Source organism: Balaenoptera musculus, chromosome 20 (genome assembly GCF_009873245.2).
Source record: "Balaenoptera musculus isolate JJ_BM4_2016_0621 chromosome 20, mBalMus1.pri.v3, whole genome shotgun sequence".
Classification (NCBI taxonomy): Eukaryota; Metazoa; Chordata; class Mammalia; order Artiodactyla; family Balaenopteridae; genus Balaenoptera; species Balaenoptera musculus.
Window position 1 is genome coordinate 15,402,231 of NC_045804.1, and position 19,617 is coordinate 15,421,847.

Genomic DNA, 19,617 nt, shown 5'->3' on the forward strand with positions numbered 1-19,617 from the left:
GACACTATTATACAGAAAATAAATATCATTCATACATTATGTTGATTAAAACTCTTGAAATATATCTTGGCTATCTGGGAGCACTGTGTTTATGCAATAGGCTTTGCTCCCAGAATACTGAATGAGGAATACAGCACCATAAAACTAAAGGATTCTTATGTTTGGATTTTTTTTCCACAGCAGAAGTGGTTATTGAAGGTTTATCAAATGCCTTTTTTAGCCTCTATGAAGAAAACTAGTTGTTTTTATTTCTCTTACAGCTATTAGTATGATGAACTATTTTAATGGTTTTGTAATTTTGAAAAGCTTTCTTTAAAGTTAATAGGAATTATTATTAAACATTAAAAAAAAAGGATCTAAAATTCACATGGAAACGGAAAGGTCTAGGAATAGTAAAGAAAATGTGAAGAAGAATGACTGCTATTACTTAATATCAAGGTTTAATCTAATGCTAAAGTAATTAAGACAGAGTATGATTGGTACAAGCACAGATAAAATGACCAGGAGAACAGAATAAAGAATCCAGAAACATATCTATACATGTATAATCACCTTATTTGGACAGAGATGCCATTGCAATATTTTAGTAACCAAATGGCGTTTTCAATCATTGGTGACAGATCAATATGTATGAATAAAAATGAAACCTGTCCCTACCTCATCCCATACACAAAAATCAATTCCAGGTGGATAAAAGACCCAAATATGAAAGATAATACATTTTCTGGAAGACAGCCTAATAGAATATCTTCATGAACTAGGACTAGGCAAAGATTTCTTAAACAGAACACAAAAAAGAAAAGATGGGTAAGTTTATTAATGAGAAAAACTTCTGTTCACCAAAGACTCCATTAAAACAGTAAAAAGGCAAGCCATAGAGTGGGAAGAATATCTTTAATTCATACATCCAACAAAGGACTTGTATTTAGAATATACAAAGAATTCGTACAAATCAATAAGAAAAATAAAGACAATACGATTAAAAGATGAACAAAAGAAATTCCACATGGGAATTTACAAAACTCCTGTTTTATACAAAATGTTCAACATTGTACGGAAATGAAAATCAAAACCACAATGAGATACCACTACGTATGTGTAGTGCAGGATAGCACACAAAAGAAACAAACCAAAAACACCTGATAATATGGGGTAAAAGGACAGTTAAATCCTGTTGTACTGGTGTATGTACAATGTAAATGTGTACAATGTATGTGAATGTAAACTGGTAGCATCAAATTTGGAAAAAAATTTAGACTGGGGACTGAGACCCCATGACCCAGCAAGTCTACTACTAGGTATATACCGAAAGGAAAAGTATACATAGGGGCATCAAAATAGATGTAACAAACATTCATAGAATTGTTCATAATAGCCAAAGTTGAAAATGCCCATGAACAGTAGACAGACAATGAAATACGACAGCAATGAAAGAGAATCTCACAAACATACTACTAAACAAAAGAAGACAGACTCAAAGGAGTACATACTAAATGACTTCATTTATATAAAGTTTGAAAACTGGTAAAAGAAATCATTGATAATGCAGTCAGAACAGTGGTCAAGCTTATAAGGAGTGGATTATGATACAGAGGAAACATGAGGAAAGGTTCTGAGGTGCTGGTAATGTGCTGTGTCTTGATTTAGGTAGTGGTTATACAAGTGTGTTCACTTCTGAAAATTTCATAGAGCTGCATAATTATTATTTGTATACGTTTCTGTAATTATGTTATATATTAATTTTCAAAAAATACAGAAAATGTATTAAGGACATAGGACACTGGGTTTGAGAATGAAACAATACTCACAATACTTTTTTTTCCTCCAAGAAAGAAGTCTACAGCTATGAAAAACTAACTAATGCTATATATAATTAAAAATTGAGTGTAAAATAAAAAATTATCGGACCACTCCCCTCTTACATCGGTTAACTTAAAGTGGAGCAATGACCTAAGGATAGAGAGAAGCCAGTATATACAAGAAGTATTTTGTAAATTAAAGGAAGTAGTAGAGAGCACAGAGAAAGAAACAATTAAACTTGTTCTGGAAAGATGGAGGAAGAAAAGGAGGAAAGAAGGTTTTTTGCAGGAGGCCATACTTGTTTGATTTTTTAACAGTAGAGTTAAGGAAAAAGAGGAGAGGGAGCAGTTTTCAGATTCAAATTCTGTATGACTTACCAGTTCAACACAAATACAGAATTCTAAGATCAAAACTGAGTAATATAGCATATTTAGCATTGTTTTAAAAGAGTGTTTTAAGTTTATTTCTGGAATAATAATATTGATAGTTGTACTAGTAGTAATAATAACAATAACTTATTGAGGCATTACCGTCTGGTACTTTTCTAAGTGCTTTACATGTATTAAATCATTTAATCTTCACAACACCTTCCTTACCTTACAGATAGTAAAAGTGAGGCACACATAGCTCAAGCTTTTGCTTGCCCACGGTTACACAGTTAGGCAAGGGAGAGAGTCAATTTTGAAGTCCAGGCTGCCTGGCTGCTGGACTCATTATTTTGCCAGGAAATATGTGATTATTAAGTACAAATTGTTTAAATGGTTATTTTATTTATTAATGGGATCCAGCAGAATAACCTCCATGGACAATACAAGAAAGCATGAATTAATTCAATAAATATTTACTAAGTACTTTCTGTGTGTCCAGCACTGTGTGAGGTATTAGATCACATTTATGAACAATGGGTACAGTCCCTATCCTTAAGGAGCTTATAGTCTTGTGAGGAAAAACGGAAAATAAATAATTTGGTTGAATCATAGTAAATTAAACTCTGAGAAATATAATGCAGGCAAAAAATAGGATGCTGTAAAAAAGCAAATGCTGAATATTTCAGAATATTTTTGTGTTTTGATGACATCAATTTTCTTTTCAGAGATGGTTTATACTTTAAAACATTTGCAAAAAGTATTTTTTACTCTAAGTAGCCAAACTGCAGAGGGATTAAACAATGATTAAAACTGTGCCAAGAAATGAATTCATTTCTTGGATAGGCTTAGCTAATGTATCCAAATCCCTAATCTGTATTCCTAACATGGCAGGCTACACAACCGTTCCACAGACTCTCTTAATTCTCAGCATTCTCTTAGTATTTTCTCATCGGGCTGTTTACATTTTCCTTTATGATCTGTTAATTATAAACTGCTTGTTCTCATCTATTTCAAGACTCAGAAATTTGTACTACATTTAATCAAATAAAGAAACCCATGCTTTCTCTCCAACAGAGTTACAAAACCTATGATTAGCTTGGCCCGACTGCCAAAGCAAACCTGGTTATATTTTCATTTCTTAGTTCTTAAATGGCAACCTAAATTTTTCCTCTTCTGATGAACATTGGAAATGGGTGACCGACAAAAGCAGTGGCTGCAATTTGCCACAGTAAGTGCTAAAGCCGGCATGGAGCTCTTCCACATCCTCCCTACACTGAGCTCCTGACTGTGAGAGTCACTGCCAGTGATCAAGTGATCAGGAATCAAAGCAACACCACTAGCCCATCTCCACTCATAGAGGCTGACCTGAAAGCATATCCCTACACTTCTTAGTTCCCTTGGGCATAAATGAAGAAGAGGGGGAGAAAATACATTAACTGATTGTTGATACTGTGGGGTGGGTATATGGGAGGTTCTTTGGGTAGGTTTAAAAGTTTACACAATAAAAGATGTTTTCGGCTTGGCCATGTGACTTTATTTGGACCTTGGAATGTTATGAGCAGAGGCGTGAAATGTGCCTGAGCAGTTGGGCTTGTGTTCTTGTGCTCTGGTGATCCACCAGGAGAAAGAGCTTCTCTCCAGCGAATGCCCCTTCATCCTGGGCCCCAGAATGAACACCCACAGGCCTGAGCCCAACTTGAACCTCAGAGCTGCTCAGCCAACCTGCAGCCTGAGACAGAGCCATCCCAACCCACACTTGCAAATCCATGACTAAAAAAAATTGCTTATTTTTTGGTTGCTCTAAATTTTAGGGTGGTTTGTTACACAGCATTATTATGAGCATTTAATTTTTAGGTACTTAATTTGATTCAAATGCAACCATAACTTATTAGTAGACCAAAATGAAGCCCTGGTGATTTCTCTTGCCATGTATTTTCTGTTCAATATAACCATTCTCTTACTCACCTTCATACCCACTCACTTCTAGCTGTCATCTTATTCCAGGATTCTATTCTGTTTCTTACTCACCTATTGATCTTGTCTTTTTAAAGATGTAATTTACATACAATAAATTATATTCCAATAAAGTATGCAATTCAATGAATTTTGACAGATATATACATCTGTGAAACTACCACCAAAATCGAGATATAGAACATTTCTATCATCCCCAGAAGTTTCCCTAGGTCCCTTTGAAGTCAAACCCTCTCTCAAACCCTAGCCACAGGCAACCACTTTTTCTGTTATCAGAAATAGAAACCACTGCTTTCTGTTATCTTAGTGTATATCTTCTATAATTTTATATAACTGGAATTAAACAGTATATTTTCTCTTTTGTCTGGCTTCTTTCGTTCGGTTTTTGAAATCTATCCATGTTTCAACAGTTTGTTTCTTTTTATAGCTGAGTTAGTATTCCTTCGTATGGCTATATCACCTTTTTTTTCTTCCTGCTGATGAACACTGGGTTGTTTCATATACAATAGTTTTTTGGCTTTTATATATGAAGAAACTATGAACATTCTTATAAAAGTCTTTGTGTGGATATATATTTTAACTTCTCTTGGACAAATACAAAGTTGTGTAATGGCTGGGTTATAAAGTTTGAACATTTAACTTTGTAAGACATTGCCGGTTTCCAAAGAGATTGTTCAGTTTACACTCTCAAGTAGTGTGTAAGAGTTCTAGTTGCTCCATATCCTCGCCAACGCTTGGTATTGTGAGCCATTTTGATTTTAGCCATACCAATGGGTGCACAGAGGTATCTCATGGTTTCACTTTGCATTTCTCTGATGACTAAAGGTATTGAACACCTTTTCATGTATTTACTGGCCATTCTTATATCTTCTTTTGTGAATGTTTCTTCAAATCTTCTGTACTTTAAAAAATTAGGTTCTCTTCTTATTATTTGTAGGAGTTCTTTATATTGGATACAAATCTGTCAGACATATGTATGCTAATATTTTTCCTGTTCTATGGCTTGCCTTTTCCTTTTCTCAAAAGTCTCTTTTGAAGAACAAAAGTTTTAAATTTAGATAAAGCCCAACTTTTAAGTTTTTTTTTTTTATAGCTCACACTTCTTTTGTCCTATCCAAGAAAACTTTGCCTACCTTAAGATTGAAAAGATTTGCTCCTAGCTCTTACATTTAGGTCTATGGTACTTTAAGTTAACTTTTGTGCATGGTATGATGTAAGGATTGATGTTCACTTCCCCACTGAATTCCCCTGACACCTTTATTGAAGAATAATGGAAGTCCTTTAACTTCGCTGTTCTTTTGAAAAAGCACTGGGGCCACTCTAGGTCACCTGTATTCCTATAAAAATTTTAAAATCATGTAAATTTCTAAATTTATAACAATGTAAATCTTATAAATTTCTACAAACATTTTTTTCTTGGGATTGTAGTAAATCAAAATTGCTACTTTAGCAATACTGAATCTTCTAATCCATAAATGATATCTTCATTTATTTGGATCTTTATCTCAGCATTGTTTTATTTATAATTTTTAGTGTACATGTTTTGTTAAATTTATCCCTAAATATTTCATGATTTTGGATGTTATTGTAAATGAAATTGTTTTTAGATTTAATTTTCCAATTGTTCTTTGCTAGAATATAGAAATACTCCTGATTTTTATATACTGACCTCACTGTCCTTCTTTTATACTTACATAAATGCATTTATATAAATGTTATTGGAAACGTATCTTGCAAGTATTAGTCTGTGTTTGTGTATTGCTCTGCTAGTATATAAACATATTTATATAATATAAAGGTAGTTAGAGTTGGGGTGGGAATCTCCATGTCCACATAGAACACTGACATATCGAGGCAGCTTATCAGAGGCTTGCTTTACACCAAATTTGGGAGAAACAATGATGAGGCACTCAGGTATTAACTAGTTCTGGCATTAGGATTCTTAAACAGGAAAGGAAGATAGTCATAGACTATCTTCTAAATTCCTCAGGCATGTCCATAAATACTGACATATATGGAAACTTTTTTTTAGTGTTCCTAGGTGAAACAATTTGGGGTGGAAGATGAGATGCCACTTACAATACTTTCGAACTTAACTGCAGGAACCTGGTTCTGAGTTCTTCCAGCTGGGGATAAAGGTAATAAGGGGAATGGAGGTGGTGTAAGGTTGTAAGAAAAAGAGGCTAATAAAAGAGCTGTAAAACTAGGGGTACGGTACAGAACCGAAAGAGTAAGTTAATTCTAATTTAGAAGTCTGACAAGAGCTGTAATACTGGTATACTAAAAAAGTGCTTACCTCACACAGCATAGCTTCAGTGCCATGAGATGACTAAATCAAAATCAGTTAATGTGGAAAGTGATATACCACCAAGGCATTAATAGATTCCAAAGTCATGTCAAGATCTGCCTCTGTCACTGGGAATGATGTTATGTGAAAAAAAGGTATGGAAATAAATGAAGACCACCCAAATAAGAACAAGTAAAGGCTATTTATTCAGAGCTTGCTATAGCAAGGGAATCAGCTACTATCACTTGCACCTGGAGGAGACTTAAAGGCAGGCAGAGGAGTTGAAAAGCTTTATAGCGGGGAAAAAAAGGAGAGGCTTCAGGTATGCCCTGATCGGAGGCACCTGGCACAGAAGAGCTGAAGGTGGGCTAACTAGAAGCACCCTACATGACTGGTTACGTGTGCGTATTTAGCCTTCTCTGGTTACTCCTAAGTTGGAAGTGACGGCAAATACTAGGGAAGCTGTCAGTTAAAAATCAAGCCCTGGTCATTTAGTTCCAATAGTTACAGGGGTTATTGTTGGCTTCCTGGACTGGTTATTAGAGATAGTAGTCTTACTTCCTACAAGTCTGACTTGTAGATAGTAAGTTGGGTTCCTAGGCTATCTGCTGCAAATTGGGTGTCAGAACTCTATTTTTATACATGGTCTGGTCATTGTATATATATTCAGTTTCTCAAAGGATAGTGTTAAGTTTATTCATGTATTTATTTTCTTTTTCCTGACCTTTGAGGATAAATGTGTCACATGTGGCTGGCAGATATTTTCCTGAAATCCTCATTCTTTGCTTTATACTAATTGATTATGTTCTATAATTACATTTATTACAATTCACTCGTAGCTGATTAATCTCAGTTGGCTGCCATGGCCGAATTCTTATCCAGTGAAGCGTTATGCCCCTTCCCATATGCTAGTCACATTGGCCTTGTAGGTAGACTTCTATCAATGGAAGGAGAAAGTTTAGGAATTTAAAGCAAATGAGATACCACAAATAAAAAAACCACTGAAAGAAATACTACTTCCCCTTTCTCAACACCATAGTGAAATTACATTATAAGCACAGATTAAGAAATCAGGGTTCCAGTTGTTCATGCTTACAAGCCCCTCTGTAGTAAATTAGAAAAAGACATATTCTTAAGTAGAGAGAAAACCATGTAATTTGCACATATTTGTAACATACTAAATTTTTTTCATTTTGTCTTCCTCTGACTTTTTAGGTTCATTTCATTCATTCAACACACACTGAATGAACACCTACTATGTATTAGTCAGTCACTGCACTAGGCACTGTGGATACAGTGGTAAAGCATAAAGGAGAAAATGTGCAAATTGTCCAGATGAGTGTTTTTGGTCATTTTAGTGTTTTTTTTTTTCTTGTTTGGATATTTAAGAAGAAATGATTTAGGGATAACTGTTATTCAGAAGCTTTCATTAGAGAAATGCTGTGACGATTCACTTATAGTTTAATTCTTTCTTCTCTCTAAGGCAGAGAGCATATAATCTGGGTCATTATAAAAAATGTTACTTGATTAGGGACCAGATAAAGCATTTGTTGTACTAGAGAATTCATTGTATAGAATAAATTTTAACTAAGAAAATAAGCATCATTGCTCTGGTAAGGTACCAGAAAATAGCATCCATATTTTATGCCCTTGCCTGTAATGGAAGTTTTACTTGTATACAAATGAATTCTAACCAGAGTTCTTTCACTTTAAGACTTATAAACAGAAAAATTATTTATATGAAACAAATAATACCTTTACATTTTAAGGGTAGCCTTCTGTTCTACAGTATCAAAGATGATTTACATGGATTAATAGAAAATTGAGTCTTTAATATATGCACTAGGAATTTTGTGGTAAATACAAAAAATATATTACATGGCTTTTGATATTCAATGTTTTAATGAAATATTAACCAGCAGATAAGAACATTCCTTTTAAAACTGGTTTGCAACAGAGCCAAGCAATAGAAAGCCAGACTGTAGTAAGCTTGTGTCTCATGATCCTCTTCAAACACTAAAGAAACTCTCCAATCATTCTGCATGATGACTCCCATTCCCTATTTAAAATTTTTTTTCTGGCAGCAATATAAACATCAGCTTCAACCACTCACAATTATAATTTAACTATTATGGCTATTGTAGAAGGTAAGATGAAAGCTGAAAACATAATAATGTTTAACTTACCTCAGGAATCTATGAAATACATTTGGGATTTGTGACTGGATGAAACAGACATTTTCCTCCCCAATGTAACAGTAATAGGTCAAATAACACCAGAAAGACATCAGGCACAGAAAGGCAAGTTTTTCAACAATTCAGTATCATGGGTAATATCATAATCACACTTGGCAAAACTTGCCAAAATTTTGATGCAAAATACTAATTTCTTTGAGATTAAGTTCCAAGTCCAAACAGGAGACAACTTGCTCAAAGAGATGGACCATGAACCAACTCTAAGAGCCTGTTTCAGGGCTTCCCTGGTGGCACAGTGGTTAAGAATCCGCCTGCCAATGCAGGGGACACGGATTTGAGCCCTGGTCTGGGAAGATACCGCATGCTGCGGAGCAACTAAGCCCGTGCGCCACAACTACTGAGCCTGAGCTCTAGAGCCCGTGAGCCACAACTACTGAGCCCATGTGCCACAACTGCTGAAGCCCATGTGCCTAGAGCCCGTGCTCCGCAACAAGAGAAGCCACTGCAATGAGAAGCCCGTGCATTTCAACAAAGAGTAGCCCCTGCTCGCAGCAACTAGAGAAAGCCCATGTGCAGCAACGAAGATCCAACGCAGCCAAAAATAAATAAATTAATTAAAATAAATAAATAAATAAATAATTTTAAAAAGGCCTGTTTGAAAAGAGAAGTTCTTTATATTGATATTTAATTAACTGGCTAATACTATCAGTTCAATTTCTTAGTAGATAGCTCCCAGAATTTATGGGGACTGGTTTGTCCAAAGAGGTAGTGTTCTAAGACTGTTTTAGCATACAGTCTGTTCCCATGTAGCTTCATGAGGAGCACAGAACAGAAAAATAAAAATGTATACATACCTTCAGATGTATACACGATCTACAAATACAAATGCTAGAATTTTTTTTCCCCAAAGGAAATAATGATGGTAGGGACCTTTTAGTAATTGGAAACCTTCCAGCTGATGACAATCATTAAAAGCTGGACAAAATATATTTAAAAAATCTTTTGGAAAGCATTAAAGATCCAACAAGATGGTGGTAAGTCATCATTATAAGAACAGGGAGAAAATGGAAATCAGAAATGGAGATCTTGCCCAGCATGGAGGGCCACTTTAGCACTGGGGGCATTTCTTAACAGGGAAGAAATGACTGAGCAGCTGAGCTGTCTGTTTAGCTGTCTCACAAGGTCAGGGGAACAAAAATGGAGTCTAGGATCTGCCAGGAGTGGGAAATCTAGTAAAACACCCCATACTTTAGGCTGAGACCCTTAAGAGCTACACCCTAAGGGTAAAGATGAACCAGAAGTAAACTAGGTCCTGCAGTCCTGATTTGTGTCATTTCATTGGCTTGGAAAACTTCACACCCTGAACTTGGATTGAACTGGTCACAGGTGGCAGAAGCAAATGAAAACCCTCTCTGGAAAAAAAAAAAATCATCCTACTTTCAGATTATTTCTACACATATTGTCAAATATTAAATCCAGCACACAAAAATAATTAGGGGTATGAAAAGGCAAGAGAATTAGCAGAATAATAGGCAAAAGAAATAATGGTAAAGGTCATAGGGTTAGAGTAGTACAGTCAATCTTTTAAGATTATTCTTAATATAATATTGTAAAAATGTGGTAGAAAAGAGCTAGAGTCTGTGGGAAGATGAGTGGTGGAGATGGAGGAAGGAGAGAGCAGTGGAAGAGTTACAAGAATAAGAGTCATTTGATGAACACCGTGTTGGAGAAGGTGAATATTTCCCTAATACCACTAGAGGTTATTGGTTGAGGAAATTCTCCTTTAGTTCTTCTCTTTTTAAAGTAACATTACATTGCAATTGTTCAATCATGCATAATGCTTCCTCCTAGCAGAGCTAAACCATAGTAGCTAATAACAAATGATACTCTAAATAGTAGCTTATGTCAGGTAATGAATGATCTAAATCAAGAACTCTTGATATGAGATTCTCTGATACACTTTTGGAAGTCTATGAATCTCCTGAAATTGCATGTTTTAACAGGGAGAGAGTAAGGGAAATTTTCATTCTTTCATCTTCCAGTTCTTCTTTGCCACCTCCTAAAAAAAGTAACGACTTCCTATAACCCACAGCAGAGGTTGCAAACTCAAATACCTTCAGGATATGGGAAATTTTAATGTATCTGGCATGGCTAGGGGTGATGGTAGTAGGAAATGATAAAGTGTATGTTGAGCTGCAGAATATACAGCCAGGCTGAAGGCACTCTATTTCTTTTCAATGTGCTTGCTAAACAGTTTTTGAATACCTTATCTCGAAAAATGTGTCTACTGTTTTAAAATTAAATGTAAGTTGGAGGTTAAGATGGTGGTCTTGGTCTGAGATGTTTTCCATAGTTCTAAGTGAGAGCCACCTCTCAATATGGAGGATCCAGAGGGCAGAAAATAGGGAAGAATGGTCCCTGGATGTAGATGGGAAAACTAGATCCATGTCAGGGTACCAGTGACACAGGTCACACTGTCAATCCTCAACTGAGGGGAAAAAAGTGCCTTAGTTGGGGCAGGTGCAGAGAAATCTAAGGAAGCTTTAATCACAGGACCCCATCTCTTTAAAACAGAAGTGTTTGAATTTCTCCTACTTACCCTTCCTTTCCCCTACTTCCTTCCTAAATAACTGCCTTCTTTAAATTAACTCACCTAGAGCCTAAGTTAAAGAACCAACTTTTAGGGAATCTCTACAGTTGCATTATTTAGATACCTAGCTTTAGGGTATGGAATGGAAGTTAGCAATAATGTAACTTCCTTAGAAGACTCTAGTCTTTGATTCTTATTAATTTTGGTTTGCTTAGACTAGTTTTCAGATAAAACTATTACACAGGGCAAACAAACCTAAATGTTTTATTAATTTCTTCAAAACTCAGACAATATGCAAAATTTTGCACGTGGGTGCAATTTTCTGCAGAGGCTGTCCATAAATTTCACCAGTAATCCATATATATATAAAATGATAGTGTTGTACACAATGAACTTACCCAATGTTATATGTCAGTTATATCTCAATAAAGCTGAAAAAGGAAAAAGATGCTCCCTAAAAAGTAAATTTATCTCCTAATAATCCTATACTCTTTATTTTTAATTAATTAATTTATTTATGGCTGTGTTGGGTCTTCACTGTTGTGCGCGGGCTTTCTCTAGTTGCAGTAAGCAGGTGCTACACTTCGTTGCGGTGCGCGGGCTTCTCATTGCGGTGGCTTCTCTTTGTTGCAGAGCACGGGCTCTAGGTGCGTGGGCTTCAGTAGTTTGGCATGTGGGCTCAGCAGTTGTGGCTCGCGGGCTCTAGAGTGCAGGCTCAGTAGTTGTGGCGCACAGGCTTAGTTGCTCCGCGGCATGTGGGATCTTCCCAGACCAGGGCTCGAACCTGTGTCCCCTGAATTGGCAGGCGGATTCTTAACCACTGTGCCACCAGGGAAGCCCCTATACTCTTTTTATTAATAACTTAGACATACACAAATAAATGGGGGGAAAAAGTCCTACACACACACACACACACACGGTGGTTTTCCCTTGTGCTATTTAGGAATACAATTTTTATAAGATTAGGGACTCTTTGCATTTTAAAAAATTCATTAGTTTAGCACTTAGCTAAGAGAACAGGCTTTTAAATGCTTATAATCTTCCATTACAACATCCCACTATTCTGATTCTCTCCCACTGGAAGTGGGAATCACTATAGAGGCAGGACACCTAGAGATAGAAAGTACTCATTGTTTGGCAAAACTTACACTAGTTTCCTTGCCTACATAATTCCCCCAATGTACAAGAAGTACTATGTGCACATCAATGTATGATGAGGACTATCTGGCTGAAATGAAAAGCAATATTTGACAAGCTCAAGAACCTTAAATGCTTCACTGAAATCTGTAAGACTGACGTTTATCACTGAATGTTCCTTTGGGTTTTAAACTGAGGTTTCTAACAACTGCTTTGAACAGACATATGTTTGAGATACAAAATATGGTAAAAATGTGTTACTTGTGTAATATAGTATTTCCATATTATTCCCCTACTGACCTGGATTTCCTTACCCATCGTACAATGTATTCTAATGTGGAAAGCAAGGCATTTATAGATTGCTCACAGTAAGAAAAGTATTATCCTCAAAAGTCACCTTTGTCTAAATGGCAAATGTATTCTCTGTTAGCTTCCAAATCTGGAATTTATTCTAGAACCTGCATGTTAAAATAACATGATGTAGTTACCCAGACTTAAAGAGAAAAACACCATTCTAGGAACAAGTATTTCACTGGACCATAATAGTATAGGTTAGGCAAGAAGAAAGAACTACAGACAGTTATTAGAAGAGCAGCAGGGGAATTTTGAATATAAAAGGGTAGGGTACCAGGAATACTATGGAACTCTTCTATTGGAAGACAAGGATGAGAAGGATTCATGCTTCCAGAACACAGAAAGGTAATATCAAATATGTAGAAAAAGCAAGGAAAATTCGTTTAAAAAATTCGCTTCATTTAAACAACTTTCTTTAAAATTTCAATTTACTCCTTTGAGTGTGGGTTGGACCTGGTGACTTGCTTCTCATGAAAAGAATACAACAAAAAGTGACAGGATGTCACTTTTGAGACTAAGTTATAAAAAACTGTCACTCTCATATAGCTCGCACTCTCTCTGCCTCTTGCTTGCTTGCTCTCATGAAGCAAGTTGCCATGCGTGAGGTGCCCTGTGGGGAAGCCCACAAGGTGAGGAACTGAGGCTGGCCTCTGGTAAAGGCCAGCAAGGAACTGAGGCCCTCAGTTCAACAGCCCATAGGAACTGAATCCTTCCAACAACTATGTGCATAAACCTGAAAGGGGAGCCTTTTCCAGTTGAGCCCTGAGATGACTACAGCCCAGGCTGTCATTTTTTTTTTTTTTTTTTTTTGCTGCTCCTTGCAGCTTGCAGGATCTTAGTTCCCTGACCAGGGATTGAACCTGGGTCCTTGGCAGTGAAAGTGCAGAGTCCTAACCACTGGACCGCCAGGGAACTCCCCAGGCTGCATCTTGATTGCAGCCTGTGAGAGACCCTGACCCACAGAATGCAGCTAAGTAGCATCTAGATTCCTGACCCACAGAAACTGTGAGATAGTAAATGTTGCTGTTTTAAGCTACTAAGTTTTATGGTAATTGGTTATATAGCAATAGATAACCAATACAAGGACCTATTCACAAGGGTACTCAATAATGATAAACAGAATATAACCAACACTCCCCATGTCTTATATATATATATATATATATATATATATTTTTTTTTTTTTTTTTTGGTGGTCACGAGGCTTGTGGGATCTTAGTTCCCCAACCAGGGATCGAACCCAGGCCCTTGGCAGTGAAAGGGCAGAGTTCTAACCACCGCACTGCCAGGGAATTCCCTAACTTTAAATGTTATAATGAATAACTTCCATATAAGGAAAAACAAAATGACAAAGAGGATTTTAAGTGACTTAGAGATGAAGGATGGCAGTGGTGATATCAGATACAGAATTCATAAATCTCTAGTTTCTTAGGTATCAAAACACAAGTCAAGAATAGCTTTCTGTCTCTTCCTTGTTCCCACTGAATTTTTCATGAACATTGGGCTGCAGGAATGTATATACTGTTTAGGGAAAGAAAAACACAAAACATTTTTTTTTCAGAAATAAATGTATAATAATATATAAATGTGAGAGATGTTGTTAGTCATAATAACTGATGTTCCAGACATTGTGCTAAGCACATTATGTGTATTATCTTATTTAATCATCACACCCTATGGAGTAGGGTTATTTTACAGATGAGGAACCAGAAGATTAGAAAGATTAAGTAATAAAAGTTATACAGCTAGTAAGTGGCATAATTAGAACTTAACCAAACTCATCTGATCCCAGGGCTATTTACCATTACGAAAAGCTGCCTCCACTAAAAAAACAACCAAAACCCACAAAACTTAGTATCTATACATGGACTGCTTATGAAAACAGGCCAGTGACAACAGGTTATAGGCGTAATTTTATCCTCTTTGCAAAGCGCTCATAAAAAGGATATAACCTTACCCATAACATTCTTAGATAAAGGGTAGTAAAGGCTCTGAAACACTTTAAAAACTGTAGCTAAGAGTTATCTAGCACTAACTATGGACCACATAATTGTCCTTATTATTTTACATATTTTATTACATCTTCATAGCATTCCTACATACAGGTAATATTATAATCCCTATTTTACAGATAAGGAAAGTAATCATTCTTATGGTTAAGTAATTTGCCCAAGGTCACACAAGCACTAAGTGGTAGAGTTAGTATTTGAACACAGGCAGTCTGGCTCCAGGGTCTGTTGTCTAAACTAGCGCACTTTACTGCCTCAAAAAACCAAAAGTTAAAATTAGTTTTCAGAGTTAATGAAAAAACTGTCCATTTGGATATCTAACTAAATTACAGATCTAAGCACCATACTCACAGTCCAAGTCTTTACAATTGGTGAGGCAAAGCACCTTGAGAAAAGTTAATCTGAAAGTTAGTTAAAAGATGGTTAACCTTTCAAATAATGATAAAATATGAACCAAGAAAACAACTGAAAATGTTCAAAGTGAAAAGTTCTATTCAACAAAGCATCTGTCCACTGAAAGAACTTTCTAACATGTTAAGAACTTACTACTGGATAAGGGAGTGTGCAGATGAAAAGCTGTTTATTTTCATATTCTAGCTCTTTGGTGTGTTTATGTTCATAATCAGTTTTCAGGCAGTATCTCTCATACTTAACATATACTGAAATTATTCCTGTTTATCTCTCTGCTTCCTATCTCTAGTTGCTATACTGACTTTCATATCCCGATTAGGGCAGCACTGAAGTTCATTTATACCCTTCATTTGATTTACAAGTCTGTCCACTATCCAACCTTTAGGTGCTTTTTGTTGTTGTTGTTCTAACAGTTGTACCATTAACAACCTTCATTTCATGTCAACCTTTATAACAGCATTTCTTTTTTCCTTTTTCTTGGGGGTGGGGGAAGTATGTGTTACAGACCATTTTGAGAACCAGTTATAGAAAGAAGTACATATATGCATATAGAATAGTGTTTGTATGTAATTTTAAGGAGTTTAGAACCCGCCTCCCTAAAGCTCACCTGTTTAATTCAGGTTAAAAATCTTGCTGTATACTTATTGTGTTTACAACATAGTAGACTTAAGGAATACAAATACAACATAACAGAAGACGTGAATTACAAGAAAAAGGCTTCTGGTATCCATATACCAATAAAAAATCAGAGGGTTTTATGTCTAAAGTATAAAATTCATAGCCAAAAAAAAAAAAGAAGCATGCCTAACTATTTAGGATAAAGATAACATTTGATAATGTTTTCAGGAAAAACATGGAAGGAAGAAAATGAGAAAACAAATCATCCTTTTCTTCTAAGTGGAATGACCATGACTATACAGGAGTTGGAAAAAGAGGATTCAAGGAACTACTCACTTTATGTAAAATATTTCATCTATCAACAGTGGTTTGTACTTGTGCTATAGAGTACCATGCTGATAAGAAATCCAAATGAAAAATCCTTTACAAATTCAAAACCTATATAAAGAGTATGTACTCTCAAATAAGTATCATAAAACTCTCTTCCATTCTTGAGTTTCAAATACATCCTAATTTTGTTGTCACCTTAAATAACACTGTCCTTTGAAGGACAGTGCCATTTTTAAAGAGATTTAAAAGAATCTATTATAAAAAGATTAATCTCAAATTCCTCTGAAAGTATCTGTTGTGGATAAAAGCCTGTCTATTTTCAGAACACCGGTCTGGACTTTGGCCCTTAACCTTGCACATGTAGTCAAAAGTCCTATAAAACTGTCAACATGGCCTGCCATCTGTATCAAGGCTCATTTCTACACTTGAAATTATGTGTTATAACGTGCAAAATAAAAACTTAAAAAACTAAGACATAGGAATGTTGTTATCCTTTAGCAGAACCTGATTACTGAAAAATTTCAATACAAATTCATCGCAGAAATTTTAGAAAATGAAGAAAAGTATGATGATGATGATGAACAATAACAGGAAGGGTGCTACATATCTCTTCTTGTTCGTTATGCCTGAGCTAATCATTTGTCATATACATTATTTTACTTAACGTTAACAACTCTATGAGATAGATTTATTGTAAAAAAAAAAAAAAAGACCTATTTTTATCACAATCTTATAGACAAGGAATTTAAGACTATGAATGTTACATGTATTCACACAGCTAGTAGGCGACAGAGTCAGGAATTAAATTCAGATCTAATTTCAGAACCAGAGCTCTCATGCACTAACATATATTGCCCAATAAAGAAAAGTAAAATCATCTGTAATCCCACCAGCCAGATACAACCACTGCTAACATGATCATTATCTCACCAGTGCTACTTTCTCCTCTGACATCCAAACAATCCCAATTCTCTCCCTCTTTAGGCAACCAATGTTAGTTTGGTGTATTCTTCTGGACATTTTCCCCTTTGAATGTGTACTCATGTATCTATACAAATATATATTTAATTTGTTAAATTATATAAGTAACATCATGTTACATGTAACGTTGCTGTGATAGGAAATTGAGGCACAGAGACATGACATGACATGCTTAAGATCACATAACTAGTTAGGGGAAAATCATAATTGAAACACAGTAAGACACGTTTAACTAAAAATGACCCTAAACCTTTACATCTTGTTTTTCCTGACTGTTTAGAAAAACTTTAAGATCTTGTGTTATACACCTCAGGATCATCACTATAATTATAACAAAATTAGCTAACATTTATAAGCATCTACTGTAAAACAAGCATTGTGCTAAGTGCTCTATATTTATTAATCTAAGATTACCATTTCCATTTTTACAACTGAGGAAACTGAGGCTTAGACAGGTTAAGTGACTTGCCTAAAATCACACAGCTAATACCTAACGCTGTAGGTAGAAAAGTCAGAGTGTAGGGTGAACATGTTCTTTTATTTTGGGAATTGTTTTATTGAAATCACTGATATCAGCTGGTTACCCTAAAAAGAGAATACAGCCCTGTCTCATATGTAAAAACTGAATTTTCTACTTTTTAATTTAAGGGTCAGTCAAGGGGTGCTTATAGAATTTACACAGTAATAGAATTAGGGACAATGTATTTCTGGACTATACTGTGTCCACTTCAAGAGTTCAACAATAAATCCTGCTTGTGACCTTACACAAATCACTTAAATTCTCTAGGTCTTAATTTCCCCACTGTAAGGCGATTATCAAACACAATTCACTTGACCTCGCCTACTTGGGTAGTTCAGTTATGTAACATCATCAATCATCTCCATGGTTAAGCTGCAGAACCAAAACATACTGTAACTTGTAACTTTCCTCAGGTTTCTGCATACAACAATCTGATTTGAGGAAGAGTAAAACAAATTAAGTATTCTAGAATCTAATGCTATGTAAACTGAATCCTTCAGTTTTTTAGACAAATATTCTGGATCAACAGCTCTATCCCATTGCAGCTTTCCCTAAACTTTGCAGACCAAATATCAACAACTTGCTCTGGTTTGATCCACAGTTCCTTTTTCTTGTAGGACACAACTGAAAACTAGTCATGGGTACACAGATACCATGTACAAAAAGACAGATCAAGAAAAATATATGTCAATTTCTCAGACACAAAAGCTTTATTCTTCCCACCTAAAATACAGGCACCAACAGGTTTAAGTTAAGATAATAAGGAAACAACATCCCCAATTACTCCTCAGAAGTCAACAGCAGAATGAACCCTACAGGTTTGCAAGCAGCCTCCAGCAGCCCTGTAACCCAGTTGGTTCTCCCAAGTGTGGCACCTCAACCAGCAGCTTCACCATTAACTGAGAATAGTGAATTCTCAACCCACCCAGGCTTACTGAATCAGAAATTCTGGGGGTGGGTCTTGCAATCTGTATTTGAACAAGTCCTCCAGGTAATTCTTGAAGCATGCTAAAATTTGAGAACCATTGCTCGTTTAACCTTTAGCTTAGGACTGTTGCCTCTGTCAGATATACTATTTTCCTAAATTTGCATGTGATAATGAATAAAGCAGGTGGACCGGAAGATATCAGATCACTAGCTTTAACTGCACTATTATGTATGAGTATACAATAAAATATGATCATTATTCGGTTAATATAGCCTATGTAGAGAAATTCAAAAAGGATGGATTATTTGTTTCCTTTATGAGTCTACTAAATTCATTTGTTTATTGTTAATTTTGGTACTATGTAGAAGATAATAGGTTCAACCCTCAGGGTCACTAATCTTATCTCAGTAGAACCTATTTCCACAGAGTTAATAACTTTACTATAAAGAGACAAATCATTAAAAAGCTTCTGTGCCTTAAATCTATTCAGATAAGAAAAGGAGAGACTGCAGCGTATGGCAATTAACATTTTGCAACATGTTTTAGTTCTTCTTCGGTTTTCAGAAAATCTACAGGTTAGTTTGGTTCAATTCCAATTCAGCAAGATTCCTGCTTGTGGAAAATATACATAAGTAATAACACGGACAAGATTTTTCACAGTGATTCAGCACGGCATTCTAACCAACAGCAGCTACCTGCTCTTGCTTCTTGACATAACAAAGCTAGATTAGATTAAGGATGTCAGATGGGCAATCAGGAAGTGAAAGGTTAGTCTCCCCACAATCATTCTGATTTGCAATCTGGAAAAGAAAAGGCCTCTGATAGGGTTTCTCTTCCAAAACTCAATGCAGGAATAGAGAATTAGTGCATTTATTTATTTACTTTAATTACACTAAAATTTGCATGAAGAAATGCAGAGCATAATATTCCATTACCCAAGAAATGTGACAGTACCTCAGAACGTAAAAAAATTTGTTCCTTTAGAAATAGAAAAAGCTATTCCTAACACATATCTGCGATTGATTTAAATTGAATAGTCATTTACAACAGTGGATGAAGCCCAAGTTTCTGCAACCTGCAAGCGAAATCCCCGAGGTCTTTCAATATTCAAAACT

General features: G+C 35.7%; 1 protein-coding gene across 8 annotated transcripts in view; it reads right to left on the bottom strand.

The window, feature by feature from the left end:
- Positions 1-19,617, bottom strand: part of TANC2 (tetratricopeptide repeat, ankyrin repeat and coiled-coil containing 2) — a 361,655-nt gene that overhangs the window by 165,403 nt on the left and 176,635 nt on the right. The window lies entirely within an intron of this gene.